At 41.2% G+C, this 10,940-nt stretch overlaps 2 long non-coding RNA genes across 2 annotated transcripts in view; both read right to left on the reverse strand.

The window, feature by feature from the left end:
- Positions 1 to 10,940, reverse strand: part of LOC117936915 — a 672,281-nt gene that overhangs the window by 393,579 nt on the left and 267,762 nt on the right. The gene's annotated exons all lie outside the window — the stretch shown is intronic.
- LOC117936923 overlaps positions 7,918 to 10,940 on the reverse strand; it is a 15,394-nt gene continuing 12,371 nt past the window's right edge. Inside the window, exon 3 of the long non-coding RNA XR_004655056.1 lies at positions 7,918 to 7,929. This is a non-coding gene — a long non-coding RNA (uncharacterized LOC117936923). The remainder of the gene's footprint in view (positions 7,930 to 10,940) is intronic.

The raw sequence follows: 10,940 nt of genomic DNA on the forward strand, positions 1-10,940 counted from the left end.
CAGACAGAACACGGTCCAGGCGGACAAACTGTGGTCTGTCTGTCAGGTAGTCAGTGATCCAGGAGACTATGGACGCACTGACACATATCAATATAGTGATATGAGACTAGAAGTCATCTTTGATTTTGGATATCGTAATATCGTAATATGGTACAAGTCTATCTTTTTTATGGTTGTATGCTATGTTCAAAGAGCATCTGATCTTTTATACCAGCAATTGTGAAGTAGCACTCCTCAGCCAATCTACTGGCATTATCTCTCTTTATAGCTATTGATTGGTTTGGTGGATGGTCTTGTGATGTGGCTTCCCTGTGGTTCTCTGATTTTGTGTACTGTTGAGCTGGTCTAACAGTGTATTTAACGACACTTTGGGTATTTATCATGTACATATTGTGTACTGTGTTGACCCCAGAAAAAAGTAAGACAGTTACAATTTGACTTCATTTGGTAGCTTATTCATCCAAATAATATGAGTCGTCTAATGGTCTTAGACAGTAATATTTCATAATTTTCCTGCAGAACCTTCAAGACAGTAGATGGTCCCAGTAGCATCAAGTTCAAGTGTAAAGTGATACATCAACCTCCATCCATCCTGAACTACTAAATCCAGCACACAAAGACAGATTGTCTCTTTCTGTCCCATACACAATAGACTAAAGTCATGGACCTTTACCTTTGGCTGGAACTTTAATCCCCTTAGACAAGAAAGTCAAACCTAATTCTTCTTCTTCTCCCAAAAACATTATGCGTCCTGAACCTGCGCCTGAGATGATTATCTAAAGGTCAGCGTTCTCTCTTGTCATCCCTCACACCATATCCAGACTTTTACACCAGTTAGCACAGCGGCGTAAAGAGCACGGGCCGCCCCGAATTCTGACTGAGTGCCTATCACGGCTCCCCACATCAGCCATCGGCCTTGCAGAAATAAGGGTTCTTGCCCGAGAAATGAAGTATGGATTTCTAATTTAGGGGGGTGGTTGGAGATGTGGGTCAAAGTTGCATTTATTTCGAGGCGGCTCAGCCACATTGCGCCTTCGATCACTCTGTGGTTGGGAAATACACATTGGGTTGAGCTGATAATGGATGAGGGGGCCATCAACGGTCAGGCTAGATGAGAGGTTTGCATTATGTATTAGCTTTATCCCGTGAATGAGTAGCTGTGAAGATAATCACTATCTGATGATCATCATTTCTTTTGTTCCCAATGTGCCCTCTCCAAATGGTTGTTACATAAACTGTACACTCTGTCTTTTGTGCGTCAGAGAATGGGAGAGAGGCTGATATCCAGAGAGAGAGAGAGAGAGACAGTTATAGACAGTATGAGCCTGATCTGGTGGGAGGTTTCAGGAACATAACGCATACTTTTAAAATCTAAAATTCACCACTCAGAGACAGTGTCCAACTTGCCCATCCAACTACACTAAATCCTTTTGAAATCACACTTTTTAGTCCTGCCTTGCACATTGCAGCTGCATTTAGAGTAGTCATCCTCGACTGTCAGCCATTTCCTCACCGCGTCGCAGCGCAGGCAGACATGTGTGATCTGCCTGCGAGGAGTTCTCACACCTGCCGGGTGCAGGAGCGGAGGTCAATCCCAAAGACCTTTTTTTGTTTTGTTTTTTCTTCGCTGGTACTAAATTTATCTCGCTGACATGCATGGAAGTCCACATCACCCTCTTAGTCATGGCAGAGTAGAGCACTGACCCTCTAACAACGGTGAAGGACAATGCTTCGCGCTGGTTTTAGAAGCTGACGAGCATTGTGGTGCCGAGGAGAAGTCGGCATTCAAACTCATCTTAAATCAGCAATTTATCAGGTGTCACAGGAGGCCGGCACTGCTACACCAGGCTTGTTCTGCTGCTGTAAAAACCAATGTCAGGGCCAGAGACGGATTGTTCATGAAGTGAACAGAGCACTGTAATGAATCAGTAATACCTCGGAAATTGGAGAGGTACATTACCACTGAGAGAAGAAAGAACAAATAAATATCCTGCTGCATTTGGTGCTGTTGTACGGTCTTTGCAGGTTAATAATCATTACAGTCACAAATAAGAAATCATTGCCACTGACTAATAAAGTGCTCATGGTAACAATAAAGAGCCATCCGGATATTTCTTGTGAGACTGTGAGGAGTAGGCAGCATGAAAACCACCTTCTTAATCAGGGGGAAAAAAACAGACCTCTCAAAAATAAATTCAAGTGATGCTAAAGATGTTTGTTTTGCAATGTCTAGCATTGCCTTTGGTGCGAGATTCTCAGTAATGTACTTCTTTTTGTAATTTTTTTTCTTGTCACCCATAAAAAACGTTGCACCCATAACAGTGGCAAACAGAAAGGGCATAAAGGCAAGAGGAGTCATTTCCTGTGTGTGGCGCGCACACACACACATACACACACAAAGACACATTATCTTGAGGCGATGGATCATGTAAATGGCATTTTGTCGACATTATGAGAATGTGGAAGATGTTTTTCTGCATGACTGAGGCGCTTATCAAGTGGGACTGTCTGTACCACCAACTCAATATATTTCATCTTCAGAGATGAGGCTGGGAGGCTGGAGTGGGTGAATATTCCTGGATGTTTGTCTGGATGTTTGTGTGTGAGCTGAGGGGGATGCGAGCGGTTTGGGAAATAAAATAACTTCTTTTTTTTTTAATCTCATTCGCATTATAACCCAAGGACAGTATGGACTCCAGCAACTAAACTGAACTGCAAGAATGAAGAACTTGAAAAAAAGGAATTCATTAATTCGGCCACATCATTTTACTGAGGACATGACTCAACATTGTCTTTATTTAAAGGAGCAATGTAGGATTAAGGGAGATGTTTTGGCAGGAATATCCTATTATCTATCTATGTACTATCTACATTTAAATTAGTGTATAGTCCCCTGATACTAACAATCTGGAATTTTTGTTTTTATGACCTTAGAATGAGCTCTTTGTGTCTTTTGTTATACAGTATATGCAACTATTTAGTCTCATCTGAAATCTCTCTTTATGATTATACAATTGCATTGATTAGACTTGATCTGCAGTCACCTCCTCACATTAAAATAGCATTCTCAGCAGATTTGTAGCCTCCCTGCATACTGTATAGTGGCAATGTCTCCATAATTGAAGCAAGCTAACTAGTCCAACCCAAAAGGTCTGGTTAAAGCAGTGTGAAATCTCGCATATGAATAACTCCATTGCACCAAATGGCTGGGGTTAGGCTTATGGCAGAGCTCCAACTCTGATGACAATTGTCCAATTTACAGAGAGGATAATTCTGTGAAGCCCAGATCTAATGATAGGGTGCTGTAGAGAGATTATTCCACACGCTGTTGGCGCAGGGGTCGAGTTGTCCGCTGTTATGAGATGCAGGATAAGAACGAGCCTTTTTTACAAATGCTGGTTTGAGAGAAGTAGTTGCGTTGAGGAAAGCGAGAGGTCAAGATGAGCATCTGTGGCTATTTGGGGTCGGGCGGGTGAAAATATGTGTCGTATGTTAAACTCAAAGACGGAATCAAAATAATTGACTCCAAGGGAAACCCTATAGGCTAGTGTTTACAACAAAAGATATAATAATAACATAGTAACGTACTATAAACTCCCAATTGGGAGAAGAGATGATGGAGTAACTGAGACCCCTAACACCAACCCAAGAACCCACCTGGACCTTCTTAGCCTATCACAGCCTGTTTGGGTAAAAAAACAGCCATCTGTCACAGCCTAACTGCCCATCACTGTCCAATTTAAAAAATGTCTATGACATAATTGGCTAATAACTCTGACACTTTATTAGAGAATGGAGGTGATGGTAAACCAGTGCCATGGAAATGTAATAAGTAATAGGAAATCAGAAGCCTGTAGCCATGTCACAAAAATGCAAATGCCCTAGAAAGAATGAAACGAAGATTATATGTTCTCACATTCTTATTCACATAGTTGGACATTTAAAGTCATTGTGCGCAAGTCCTTAATTTTTATGGTCGTCCGATACCTTCAAGCCATTGCCAAAGGAGTTGATACAAAGCTAATTAAGACTCAGCCTATGACGAGGGGTCCATCGTGTTTTTTTTAAATCTTCCTTCCTTGATTTGACGGGATAAACTAGCAACTGCGTTTAGGAGGTGGGGGGGTGCGTGTGCGATCATAGGCTCATCATTACTTAGAATTCCTCATGGGGGCATCAGAAGCTACGCATTATAGCTAATAAGGTACCATTTTTTAAAGAAATGAGCGTGCAGTTAAGCCCGTCTCCAACGGCCTGTCTCTTTCCCTTTTTTAACATTTATATTCATTTATATTTAGAAGTCTAAGGGGCCTCATGCTTTTAATGTATCTTACACATCATCACTTTGGCTGGAAACATCACATCAGAAGCTACAGCAACTTAGTCACAGTGTCAAACTGTGTCTGCTTTTAAATTAAACTGTCAGGTACAACCCGATGTACTCATGAAAATAATATATTGTAATATCCCTTTGGTTGATGCAAACCCACACACTGATAGTCGGTCAATAACGTGCACTGTGCTGAAAAAGGCAGCAATGCACCAACAAAAGAGGAGAAAAAGGCAACCGGCTGATGCAGGTTTCATAACAAGTAGGATCATGTTTTTGTTAGCCGTTACAGATATGCAGAAATGTCTTTTCCTGAGAAACACAAACATTACACTATTAACTTGACTAAAAGGAGAATGTCTGCACCAAGCTTTATTAAGGAAAACTACCACATATAGTGAGAGAGAGAGAGAGTTCAGGTACAGTATGGAAAGGCCAATCTATGTTAAATCCCCCATAGTGAACCTTTTTGTCCTTGGTAACTGCCATGTCAGCAGTAACAGCTTAGCTTCTCACTTTGGCCACAGCTCTTTCTGCTTCTGTAGGAAGCAGGAAACCTATCCCACAGGCCAAAAACAAGTTGTGATCAAAAGAATGTGCAACCAGAATGAGTTCACAAGAAAGGATTGTGAGGAATGACTGCCATGTGCTGTAAGTTAAGGAGTGTATCTGGACTGTAGACATTCGGTTTCATACTATGCACAACGCCCGCCCGCCCGCCGGTAGGTAGCTTCCCACGCGTGCTTCCCACTCGAAACAGCACAGAGAAAACTTACAGATGTGTCAAAATGTCTCGCAGAAAACAGTGCTCTCATTCAGCAGCGCCGGTAACAACAACAGAGATTACGTCATCAGCTGACCAGACCCGGCCCCCCCTCTCTACTCCACCAACCACTAGCATGTACCATGCATTCCTGTGATTGGCAGAAAGATGATTAGTCGGGCTCAACTTATGTACTGATGTACTGATTTTCGGGATAAAGCCTGACATCTGGCACGAGTATTCCATTGACTAAATATCAATGGACAAACCACCTGGTTCGGCAAAGTGCTGCAAATGATGATTGTGATGGGTTTAAAGAAATGCCAAAAAACAAGCCAATGAGCCAATTGGCTGAGAAATAGTCCTCATAAATCTACTGAATCTAAAATTCCAACACAAAGAAAGCAGAAGGAAAAAACATGCACACAGCAAAATCTTCAAGCAAACCTGGAAGTGGAACATCGTGGATATAGACTAGTGTCTTTAGGCAATTAAGCGTACAATTTTTTTATATTATGAGCCATTTTCCCCAATTAACCTAAAAAAGATAGGTGGTGTATGTAATGGGTAGGTTGGACCCAGACACAGAAACAACACAGGCTCAGACGATGACGGTAAAGAAAAAGGTTTAATCCAACAAAACACACAGAGGAGGTTCAGCTGGTGGAGGTATGGATGAGAGTCACACGGAGCGAGTCTTGAGGAAGCTGCCAAGTTACCACTTAGGGGTTAGTAACGAACTGGCGCCGAAGAGGTGGCCGGCCCGGGTTTATGTACTGTGGAGATGGGATGATGAAGATGGGTTGCAGCTGTGTGGAAGGCAGATGGCAATGAGTGGTCACGCCTCTGGACCAGGATCCTCTGTGGTGACCTATAGTGGACGACAGACAAAACAGGCAGACACACACACACAGGGAATAGGGAAGACTGGCACAAACAGCAGCGGGCCCATGACAGTGTAGCCATACCATACTCCAGCGCTGACACAGCACTATGGAGATCGGTCTGGCAATGCGAGACTGGGAGTAGAATGCTTACCTTACAAAAAGCTCCAACGCATGTTATATCCCGGAATGTTACAATTGTATGTATTCCTTTACAGAATCGTACAAATATTGTTTCTAATACTTCATGGAACCCCCAACTGCCAGGATTCATCAATGCATATATTTATTAAAACCAGTTATGGTGAGTTGGCAACAATAATCACAATATACAGTAAAATTGCAACTTGTTCTTGCAAAGTACCTTCACAATTGTGTTGATTTCCGTTTTGGACATCAACCCAGAGGGCTGGGCCATACTTTCCAAATGTATATGGTGCAAATCATCAAGAGAACACACCAGATAGACTGTAACATCCTGAGGATGCATTAGTAAATATCAACAGGACATTTTCAATTTCGCTCTCCAGTGTACATCACAGAACTCCATTAGGTTTGCCTATTACCACCAGTTCCCACTCTGTATCCTCAATCAAAACCAACAGAATGCTGCGCTGCAATAGCTTCAAATTTCACAATTTATATGGATAATTAACATTAATCAGATTTTTTCCTGTGCTCTGGATTTTTATGGTGGGTTGTAAGTTTAGGCGGGTATTGACATTGCTTTGACGTTTATACTGCATACATTATTGTATGCACACAGCCCATGCCAACGATGGACTACATGAGTGCTACTTTTTTTAATTACTTCAGTTGATAAACAGCTAAATAACCAATACAGATTTTATTGTACTACATCATGAGTTGCCCCTGTGAAGACCTCATTGTCTTTTTAAATAAATAATTTAGTGTGCATCATTTCGCAGGGAAAACATGGTGATGGGTATGAATTCAACACAAAAAAGCAACATTATTTTCTAATTCTAGACTATTCAGAGCTGGATTTTTCTGCACCTCGGACAGAAATGTATTTACAATGCTCCAAACTCTTTCAAGGATGCAACTGGTCAGGGAAATGACAAAAAAAAAAATGATTTGGCACCACACATGTGCACATGTGATTGGAGCATTAATACAAAATGCTGAATGCAAGTTTGTGGGACAAAGGACACTAACAGGCAGGAAGGATTTGTGGCCCTGGTTTGAGCCTTAAAACAGTCAAAGCACATTTTTACCATATTTAGTTTTTAGCCAAACTAAGGTTTTTCAAAAAATAAAGAAATGTTATGGTTAGCTCTAGCTTGGACCCCAGAAGCAGACTCAGAACACAGACTCAAAGTTGAAAGTGGTTTATTGTCTCTTGATAATAGTAAGTCCGACTGGGAATGGAAGGTGGTGAGGTGACAGTCCTGATGGAAGCGAAGGTTTACAGGTGGCGAGGGAGCGTGGCCGTCAACGGCACTGGATGAGATTAGGCAGGTGCTGCAGATGAGAAAGACAAAGTTCCCTTTCAGCGTTACGACAATTTCCAAACTAAGATTTCTCACTAGAGACTGAGAATGAGACTGAGACTGAGACTGAGGACATGGGGAGTTTACCGCATGGTGGGTGGAAAACAATTTGGCATTAAGTGACTGGAGAGCTGGGTTTCTTGTACTGCTGTTGATTGTAATAGACGCCAGTTGTGCCACGCCCCCGCAGATGTAGTCACACACCACACACACACACACACACACACACACACACACACACACACACTACACAGGGGAGGAGACACAGGAAAAGACTGACAGGGAAAAATAAACAGAAAACACAGGGAATCTGGAGGTCACAGACCCGGGATGTAAAAAGAAAGATTTGGGGGCATTTTAATTAAAGAATACCCATATCGGTGGTGGGAATACATGTTTACATAAATGGCTGCCAGCCTTAGTTTGTATTGTTATACACTTTATTTATCAGAACCTTAATAAATTGTGATGTTCTTCTGATCAGTTGTGACAATAAAACAAATTATTATCATATTATTTGAATGAGAACTCATATATAACTACAAATAACTAATGTTAGGGAAATCTGTTTATGTTTTTTTTACTCGTGTCTGGATTCTTTTTTTTTAAATATACTGCGTATCTGCCGATATATTGGAATATCAGATTTTTAAATAACCAAATATTTGTGTCTGTACCGGCCTTAAAAAACTTTATCGGTCGACTTTATACTGGACACTATACATCTGGGTGTTTCTGACACGGCGGTCCATTGTGTGAACCCTACTTGTAACACCTCAAGCTTTGCCAACCCCCCCCCCTACAAATGCAGTACTGTCAAGCATTGGACAAGGATCCACTTGTTAGCTAGCTCATCGGCCTCTTGTTCACATTTATCTCCACAGGAGGGCGGCTTGATGATGGAAAAAGAAATGCATAATCACGATTATTTTGGTCAATTTTGAAACCACAATTATTTACACAATTACTCAATGACTTTTGGAAAGATGTCGAAATTATTGAGCTTAAGAGAAAACCGAGAAACAGTTACATAAATCAATAAAATGGTGAATGCACCTTGAACTGACAACGTCCGGTCCATACTTTTCCCATTTGAATTTTTTAGTAGTTCTTTTTTTCCATTCAGAACACAAGACAAAATGTGAGTTTACTTGCAAAATGTTTTTGTGATATTAGGAGCGTAAATCGTCATTGCGATCTCCAAACCTTCTCTACTCACCCACGTCCTCTGATCTGTGGCTGAGGAATACATATTTTTGAAAACGGATGTCAGCAAGATGGATGTCTGGATTTAATACAGATTCATTATTGTGATAGATGCTGCACAATTCTGCCATTCACTGCAGGCATAAGAAGATTCAACTGCATGCTTTATGGTTTATAAAAACCTCAAAGGGAACTTTTAAGTCCCTTTATAGATCTCCCTGGTGCTTTTGCTTGTCTTTCAACTTGATCCTGACAAATAGACCAGAATAGTTGCCCTGCAAAGAGTTAGTGGGAAGGTTTTCTGGAATACTTTCTCCCTTTTTTATTGGCTGTGCCTGTGTTGTACGAGGCATGATCGATAGGATCAATATTGCAACAGGGATACATTGGGGTCTTTAATCTTCCAGATGGAGAAACGTGAGTGGAATACCAGACTCGTGTGGGCAGAGTTAAGGTAAGTATTGTTGAGGGATTAAAGGAATGATTGGCGTTTTGGTAAAGACATTGCAAGATCTGGTAATCGAGCTGTCACTGGAAGAGACAGCGTTGCAAATAGAAAAGTGTAATCAGAATTAGGATTGAATTTGTCAGCTTTGTTTTCTTGAACATGCTCGGGTTTACTTTCATAAATCATAACAGTTTCACCTGTGGCAATCCTTTATATGCAGAGAATTTAATAACAACATACCCTATTTGCTTTGGTAATGCTCTCTGAGCAATACCGCTCTATTCCAAAAACAATTCAGAATTAATGAAATGGCTTACTATGCATTTTGTTCAGGGGCAGAATAAGAGTGAGAGTAGTTTTTCACTTGGGAACCATAATAGCGTAACCCCTAGGGCTCACAGTGATTCATAACACTTCCTGAATTACATATCAGCGGCAGGATATTCCGGACACCCGAAAAAGGGAAGGATCTCAGAAAGAGCACCATACACAAAAATCATTTCTCATTTGCCATCATTTTATTTCGCCGGCTGTTTAATTTGCTGGTACAAGTTCACGAGGAGAGTGCATAGGGGCTGATTAGAAGCAGAGGTGATGATTTTTACTTCAGCTGGAGACATTACAATTTCCTCGTCCTGGGGAAAACGTGACTTACCCATTCAATTACAAAAGCCACTTTTCACCAGACTAAGGAAATATAGGAAATTCCTACCAACATACAGTATGAGCCACTTACCTTGCATGGCAGCATGATCACATAAGAACTGTGGGTTCATATCACACATTAATCGGTCTTATCAGATATAATGTATTTGTGCATTGGCAGCTACGGGTGTGGTTAAGGTGTGTGTGACCGCGTGCCCTTTCCCATGACGTTTCCAACGACCACTTCTCAGATGACTCTGTGTAACAAACCGTCCAGCCGGTCAGGTTAATGTGCTGCTGCTGTCAGAGTGAATTAAAAAAATACTCTTCAGGGGTAAAATTCCATGCAATTGTTTTGTTGTGTTGCAATGCATGCTCACTGGTACCGGCCTTTTATGCAGTAGGAACAACTCTACACATTGCCTTGATGGAGTGTACTCTGCATGAGACATATGGCTCTGTGTTACATAGATTGGGACTCGCGTCTGAGACACACTTAAGTTGCACAAACAGCTAAATTCAGACTTGACTTGCGACCCAAAAGACTTCAGTCTTGACTCGTCCACTACTTGTTTTCATGCTATATTGCTTTTTAAATAATAGTAATGTATTTCTATTTTCTTTTATTGCCGCATGGACGTTGGGGAAACGTATATGATGAGCTGCATGTCCCCGGCCATTTGCCATTATGTGCAACGTAAATGCATGCACCGTGTCTTATGTGCATGCACTCACATGTCAAAAATTCCTGAAATTGTGCGTTTTGTCATCAGTTTTACTCTATTTTACTCTTTTACTCTATAACTTTGTAAACAATGGCAGTAGCCCAAAAGCTAAATGCAAGGTGTGTGGCACCAAGATAAATGATAATGGATTAACAACGTCGAACTTAATCAGGCATTCCAAGCCACACCCAGACAGGTCACATGGTAATGTAAAACAGACGTGACATTTAGCATATTGTCACTGGTAACAAGCTAAACATCGCAAAGGGCTGTGCTAATGCTGGGAACAGGCAAATTGTATCTTTATCTATTTATCTTAAATGTACATAAATTATATACTTACACTTCCGGTCAAAAGTTTGGGGTCACTTACAAATTTCTATTTCACTCCATTATAGACAGGATACCAGCTGATCTGGGTGGGT

This window comes from Etheostoma cragini, chromosome 2, assembly GCF_013103735.1.
Source record: "Etheostoma cragini isolate CJK2018 chromosome 2, CSU_Ecrag_1.0, whole genome shotgun sequence".
NCBI lineage: Eukaryota > Metazoa > Chordata > Actinopteri > Perciformes > Percidae > Etheostoma > Etheostoma cragini.